Here is a 6,509-nt window from a genome sequence, read left to right on the forward strand (position 1 = left end):
CAAAAAACTCAGAACGCACATAGAACCTTATAATTCCAAGGTGACGAACTGTCAAAAGCGTCTGTGCTCCGTGTCTTTCAAACGCTACCACACATTCATTGTGTGTCGGCATTGTCTTCTGAGGCGCAAGTCATTTTTTTAATATGAAGAAAAGATTGACGCAGCTTCTCCTACTGCAGTTAATTCCATTTTTACCTTTTATATTTGCTGCCAGTTTATCAGAAAATGATGATTTTGTTCTCTTTGACTACTTGGATGGAAACACTGCTTTATTTGCATGTCTTATCTGTGATATTCCAGTTTTACGCTAAATTTAATTTGCATCTTTGGATGGAAAGATATCTACTGATGTAGATAAGAAGGCCTGGCTCACAGTCTCCACTCTAATTCATCCTGAAGGTTGAAGATTCTGTCAGGGTGAGGTCAGGACCAAACTCACTCATCCATCTTTTAATGGACATTGATTTGTGCACTGTTGCAGTCATGTTTGAGCAGGAAGAAGCCATCCCCAAACTGTTCCATCAAAGATGGGAGCATTGAATGTCCCAAATGTTGGTATGCCGAAGCTTTAATTATTTCTTTCACAGGAACTAATGGGTCAAACCCAACCCCTGAAAGACAGCCCCACACCATAATCTTCCCTCCACCAAACTTTACACTTAGCAGAATGCAGTCAGGCAAGTAGCATTCTCTTGGCAACTACCAAACCCAGACTTGTCTATCTGATTGCCAGAAAGAGAATTTGTCACGTCAGTGAAAAAAAAAAAACTCCACTGCTGTAGAGTCCAGTGGCGGCATGCTTTACACTATCCAAGTCTTTGCAGTGCACTTAGTGATGTAAGGCTTGGATGCAGCTGCTTGGCTATGGGAAGCTATTCTCTTCCAAGCTCTTTGATTTAATTTGAAGGCCACACACATTTTGGACGTCTGAAGCTATTGACTACGCAGAAATTTGGCCACTTCTGTGCACTGTAACCTCATTCTGTGATTTTAATGTGGCCTAAGTTGCTGTTATTTCCAGTTGCTTCCACATCGTTATATAACCACAAACAGTTGGCTGTAGAATATTTAGTAGTGAGGAAATTCCTTAAATGTACTTGCAGTATTTTACAGGTGGCAACCTCATGCTACCACACTTGAATTCATTGAGCTCCTGAGAGTGACCCATTCTTTCACATATGTTTATAGAAGCAGTCTGTATAGACATTATATATACACACCTGTGGCCATGTACTGTAAGTGATTGGAACACAAAATGTTTGGCATTCTGCAGTAGTGTATTTACAGAGTAGGAGTATTTCTTGCTGTTGCTCTTTTTATTTTACTGTTATTTATTTTTGCTTCTTTGAACCAAGTCATACTTGAAATATGTTGCACAGTATTTTTTTATATTGCACTAAAAGACTGAACTTACAAAAGAGAGTGTTATATAAAATCTTGATGAAAAATAAATAACATATTTATCAAGCATTTTCATAGAACTTGTCATGTGTTGGGTTGGAACTATACCTCATTTTTGACAGGAATGAAGACAGAAGAAGTGGGGGATATACATACAGTATGTTCAATGCATGATTTCAATTTAGCAATCTTTTGACTAACAAAACTCCATAATGCTTTTGAGTAAAATAATAATTAAACAAGTTTTGAAAGTTGTCCTTACAACCTCATTTCCACCTAAGTACAGTAAAGTCAGTATATATGCTATGAATAACTATAATAATTGGTCTAATCCTATGAAAACATGAAAGTCCACACCACTGCTACAGCAATGGACACAGGATATTGGACAATTGGATTAATCAGCGATAGATCACATACGGCTGCGGCCGGAAGTTAACGAGAATTATTTACATTATTTATAAAATTTCCCATTAATTGTATTTTATTAACGTCTACCCCAACCCTAACCCTAAACCCAATCATCACAGTAATGTAAAAACAGATGTGGATCTGGAGTCTTCTCTATTAGTAAAGCTGATTAGCCATGAAAACTATTTATATTGTTTATTACATTTCCCATTAATTGTATTTTATTAACGTCTACCCCTAATCCCAACCCTAAACCCAATCATTACAGTAATGTAAAAACAGATGTGGATCTGGAGTCTTCTCTATTAGTATAGCTGATTAATCATGTGGATGGATGATAACAGCCTTCTGAGCCTGAATCTGGACCATGGTGTAATGCAATAATGTAAATGCTTTTATAAAAATTAAGCACTTTCAATTAAAAACCTTTAACCTAAATTAATTCATATAAAGTCATATAAACATAGTAGATTTTAAATCTCAATATGCGCCTAACTTCTGTTGTCTAGATCAGAGATGCCCAAAGTAGGGCCTGTGGGCCCAAGTTGGCCCATTGCAACCTTTGATTTGGCCCACCACCCCATCTGAGGGAAGTTAGTATGATGGAGAGGGTTGGGATGGATGTCTTTAATACAGAGATCGTCATCTCTAATTTGACATAACCTTTTTTGTTGTTTTATTGCTGAGCTACAAAAAAAAGCAAACACAAATGAAATTTTTCAATTAAATGCTGTAAATGAATTTGTTTTTAAAATGTAAATACTGTCACTCAACGGATAGAGAACTATGCAGAAGACATCGGCAAGCAAGTCAAGGCAAAAACTATTATAATTCTGTTATAAATGAGATTGTTTTGTTTTTATTGTAGAAAGTTTTTAATTAAATGTATAAAACATGTATTAGTTAATATAAAGCAATGTTTTCTAGTCATTTCTAAACATTAATAAATAAACTAGGAAATTACCCATGGCAACTATATTTATCTTCAGCCCACTAGCCTCAATCTAGTTTGGTTTTTAGCCTTTCATAAGAAACAGTTTAGGCATCTCTGGTCTAGACAGATGATCTAGCTTTTGTTATGAGAAAAATGTTTCCTTACGAATTTCAATGATGATGTCCAATGAAATCATTTTACAGCAGTTGGACTACTATGGGTGCATCTTTACCAGCAATGCAGAGTGAAATGCAAAATCCATCGCCAGTAGGGGTCAGTCTTACATCTATTCGATCAAGTAAGTCTTCATGTTCCTAAAACACACAATCCAGACATGTGGCCATTTCAGCTCTCAAAATGCAGCTTTTCAATAACCATGTTTAATCACATACCGTACATGTTGTTTATTAGCAATACAAACCAACAGCATCACCACATATGGTCTTGTGTCGATTGATACTTTCTCATGCATTAGCATTGATGAGATTGAAAATAAATGGATGTGAAAGGCTTGGTGTTTCAGAGTTGTAGGCTGGAGATGTCATTTGGCGCCTGTCACACTTTTTTATACTACAAACTGGCTCTCAGGACAAAGTGAGAGGCACATACCCTGTCAATGTCAAAATGGCTCTCTGTGGGGAAAATGGTAATGAAACAGTCGTGATGAAACCCTAACAGGAGCTCATGGCTTGCTCGCCTGGCCTCTGATAGCTATCTAGGAATTCTATCAAAAATACAATAAATGGAAAACTCAAGGCAGTACAAGGTAACAGAAAACTCTTACGTGTTGATGTCTGGAACACAAAAATCTGGTTGAGTAAACCAATAAAAACATCTGTGCTGTTAAAGTGTCTGTTAAATCTTTTTAAAATGAAAGATATATTGGTTTGGATGAAACCCTAGTTCATATGCAGTATATTTTAAAGGGTCTGATTATGCTTTCACCTTTTGAATGTCAGTTTGTTGTGTGTTTGAGCATAAAAAAGATTTTTTTGTCTCCTAAAACTAAACAGCTTGTTTGGACTTCAGCTTGTTTTCTGGGCTTCAAAGTGCTGTATGTAAGTTTTTGACTCCAAACCCGCCCAATGCCAGTTAGCCAGTTATATTTCAGCACCCCAGGTTGCCTTTGTGGAAAACAGCATATTTGATTCCTTCAGTCAAAAAGGCTCTCAAAGCATACGTCCCTGACCGAGATGCAACCTCCGGTGGACAGTAGCAGACTCCGAAATGAGACACATATTCAGTTCCACATGAGGTTATTAGTTATCAAATAATATAAATATGACGAATGTAAACATTAGATGAGCAGGTTACATTGTAACCCAGTGTCCTAACAACACTCTATGTGACGAGATTTGCAGTGATAAGCACTTTGGCTGTTTGCACCAGACGAAACATGACAGAAATTTAAATACAGCCATTCAGAAGCACAGAATAGTGGACTTACTGCACTCCAACGAAGGTTTACAATCTAATTAATACATATTAAACCTGTTTAACATGATTAAATGTACATGCTGAATCACTAATATGTGTTGGATTTGAGTCACAGTTCTAAAGTTTAATTTCAAACGGTTTATTTTATTTTGAAGATGTGAGGTGAACTGTCTGCTGCCGTTTTCAGTAGTATGGCAACAAATGTCATGTAAAATGGCATTCAAACTCACATTATTAGCATTAAACACTGAATAAAGCATGAGGTGTACCTGAGATGATCATTGTCAGTTTATTCTTTTGTTCAGCTGCAAGAAATAGAAGCCATTTCTAAAATATTACTTTCAGGTGTTGGTTAGGACAAAAACTCCTTTTAATATGAAAAATACCTTCTATAGCGTGCCGTTGCTTTTATTTAGAACATGATTTAAATCAGCCTTTAGACTCGATAGTCAGGCACACTCCTGTTGGTGTCATCAATCTGGCAACCTGGTCTTGCGTTTGTTTTGAACTAAGTGCAATACCTAGTTCAACCACTGGGTGTCAAACTTACATACTGCACCTTTAATGATGTCACAAAGAGGCCCAAATCCTGTCTATGTAAATTCGAATGGTAGCAATGGGGAGGGGAAAAGCAACAATAACGTTAGCACTCTGATATGTCTTGCTATATGCGTGCATGCAAAGGTTCTGCGCAATCCTCCTGGCCAATATTCTCAGCATTTACATCTTGCTGCTTTGGCAAGGGGTTTGGTAATACTGAAAAACTGTCTGAGCTGTTTGGCAATCACAATGCACTGGGACAGCTAACCAATAACTAAACATTTTGTTTTCAGAAAGTGGGCCGTCATCAAACCCAGAACTAATTCCTTCATTTGAGCCAGGCTAATGTAAATGATGTGAAAATCATGTGCTTTTCGAACAACCAAATATGAGTGCATGCTCTAGTACAGTGTTTCTCAACCATGTTCCTGGAGGACCACCAGTTTTCCAAATTTTTCATGTCTCCTTAAACAAACACACCTGATTCAGATCATCAGAGAGTGAAAGATCTGTAATGGGTGTGAAAGACAAAGGAGACGTCCAAAACATGTGGTGTTGGTGATGCCTCCAAGAACGTGGTTGAGAAACACTGCTCTAGTACAGGGTTTCCCAAACCTGTTTCTGAAGGCACACCAACAGCACACAATTTCAACCTCTTTCTAATCAAACACACTTAAATCAACTCAGCAGAACATTAGAAGAGACTCCAAAACCTGAAATGAATGGGTCAGATAAGGGAGACATTCAAAATATGTACTGTTAGTGTGCCTACAGGAACAGAGCTGGGAAACATTGCTCTAGTACCCCCCCCCCCCCCCCCCCCCCCAATAGTCGAGGGCAAAGCGAGGCTTCGTAAAGCACTGAAACAGTCTAAGTAAATGTGTCGAAGCTTCGAATGTTTCAAAACCCGTCTCTACAGTGACACCTAGTGGTCACTCTTTATGTAAAGCTCTGGAACAGATTTAGCAAAACAACAGCAACAAAAAAACAGATAAGCAAATGAGGAATTAAACCCCTGGTTTAAGGGTCGAGGCTTCAAGTGTTTTAGTGAAGCGGAGAGAGTTCCAGATTAGCATGTTGTGATAATGGCTTCGATTCCAGGGTGATGCAGCTATTGATGTATGTTTTCTAAATGTTCTGTTCTTGTAATGTGTTTTGTGTTAACATTGATCTGACATCCGAATGAACACTTTGTGAATAAATATGTCTTGTTTTGGTCATAAAAAGTAACATTGTTAAAATACATCAAGTCATAATTTAATAAATAAAAGTAATTAATAAAAGTATTTTGGAATTCAAACTCGGCCTATTTGCAGCACAGTTATTCTGTGCAGACGCACGGTCCACTAGGCTACATGCAATAGAGTTTATTTCCAACCCTGTCAGTCAAAAGCAGATTCGCTAGGTCTCGAAACGCTTCTGAAATGACTGATGCATTGAATCGCTTTAGTCACATGACCAGGTGTTCAAAAACACTTTAGTCACGTGATCTGGGTGATTCGAATAACCTTAATCACATGACGTGAGTGTTTCGGATCATGCTTCGGTGCAGTGTTTCAAAACACTTGAGCTTCGGGATTTCGACCCTGTGTCGAAACGTCAGTTTCACGTCAGCCATCCCTACCCAAACAGAATCAAAACTTTGTAAAAGGGCATAATAGGACCCCTTTAAATAAAATTTGCCAATATAGTGCAGGTTGATACCAAATTTACCTTTAGAAATACCCAAATAAAGGAAATAACTCGGACAGAGAACGAAAGAAATCACAAAACGGTGATTCTCCAT

Source organism: Danio aesculapii, chromosome 2 (genome assembly GCF_903798145.1).
Source record: "Danio aesculapii chromosome 2, fDanAes4.1, whole genome shotgun sequence".
Classification (NCBI taxonomy): Eukaryota; Metazoa; Chordata; class Actinopteri; order Cypriniformes; family Danionidae; genus Danio; species Danio aesculapii.